The sequence below is a fragment of the Nycticebus coucang genome, chromosome 2, assembly GCF_027406575.1.
Source record: "Nycticebus coucang isolate mNycCou1 chromosome 2, mNycCou1.pri, whole genome shotgun sequence".
Classification (NCBI taxonomy): domain Eukaryota; kingdom Metazoa; phylum Chordata; class Mammalia; order Primates; family Lorisidae; genus Nycticebus; species Nycticebus coucang.
In genome coordinates, this window is record NC_069781.1 from 107,599,237 (window position 1) to 107,600,974 (window position 1,738).

Sequence of the window (1,738 nt, forward strand, 5' to 3'; positions counted from 1 at the left end):
TATTTACTCATTTTTTTAATCCCCCACAGGGCATCACATAGTACAACAAACATAATGGTGTCCAACAAGGACTTTTGCTGTTGTTTCTTGCATTTGCTTTTGTTTTTGTCCTTTGTTTTTCTTTGAGTTAACAGAAAGTTTAGCTGAATGTAGACTGCTAGGTTGAAAACTATTTTCCTGGGGCGGCGCCTGTGGCTCAGTCGGTAAGGCGCCGGCCCCATATACCGAGGGTGGCGGGTTCAAGCCCAGCCCCGGCCAAACTGCAACCAAAAAATAGCCGGGCATTGTGGCAGGCGCCTGTAGTCCCAGCTACTCGGGAGGCTGAGGCAAGAGAATCGCTTAAGCCCAGGAGTTGGAGATTGCTGTGAGCTGTGTGAGGCCACGGCACTCTACCGAGGGCCATAAAGTGAGACTCTGTCTCTACAAAAAAAAAAAAAAAAAAAAAAAAGAAAACTATTTTCCTCTGAATGGGGAGAGAATTTTTCTTTGGTTTCCTAGAGCTGCTGGTGAAAGTCTGCTGTCATTCTGGCTTCCATATCCTTGACCTGTTCATTTCTTTCTGAACAACACTGTCTAAAACACATAGAACACAAACAATCTACATCATTTAAAACTTTCTAATAGCCACTTTAAAATAAAGTAAAAAGAAATAACATTAATTCTAATAATATGTTTTATTCAACCCATGTCAAAAATGTATTATCATTTTGACATGAGATCAATAAAAAAATTATTAGTGAGATATTATCTATGTATTTTTTTGTACTAAACCTTCAAAATCTAGTGTCTATTTTACACTTACAACACATCTCATACACTCACCACATCTCAAGGGGTGAACAGTCAGTCACTTATGGCCAATGACTCCTACATTGGACAGTGGACTGACAAGCTTTCGGGATTTTCTCTCTCTTTTTTTTTTTATTGTTGGGGATTCATTGAGCGTACAATAAGCCAGGTTACACTGATCGGGATTTTCTCTTGATCCCTAATATACTGAAGTTTGGGGGCAATATACGTCTAGGTGTGGGTTCTTTCAATTGTTATGCTGGCCATCTAATGGGCCCTTTCAATCATACATTGGACTCATACACTGGAATTCCGAGACGTTTTCTTGAGGAAGAAAGAAAAAGGAGGAGAAGGAGGAGGGACAAGGGAGAGGAGGAAAAAAAGGAAGAGAAGGAGGAGGGACAAGGGAGAGAAGGGAAAAAAGGTGAAGATTGTTAGTACTATTATGCCATTTCCTCTCATCCTTTTTCTCAGTTCCTCTTTCTGAAACATCTATTAGATATCAAACCTTTTTTTTAAAAAAAGATATCAAACCTTTTAGATTAATTGTTTCAATTAATTACTCTTTCTCTACTATCCTTTTTCATTTTACCTCCCTTTTGTTCTACTTCTTGGAAAATGTCTTTAATACTACACTCCAACTCTTATTTGATGTTTTTAAGCTGTCATTAACCTTCTTGAATTTTTTATTGTTCTCTCTTATAACACCTGTTTTATGAATCAAATATCTTCATTTGGCTTGGTGCCCGTAGCACAGTGGTTACAGTGCCAGCCCCATGCACGAAGGGTGGCAGGTTCAAACCCAGCCCAGGCCAGCAATGATAATGACAACTGCAACAAAAAATAGCTGAGCATTGTGGTGGGCGCCTGTAGTCCCAGCTACTTGAGAGGTTAAGGCAAGAGAATCACTTAAACCTATGAGTTTGAGGCTGCTGTGAGCTGTAATGCC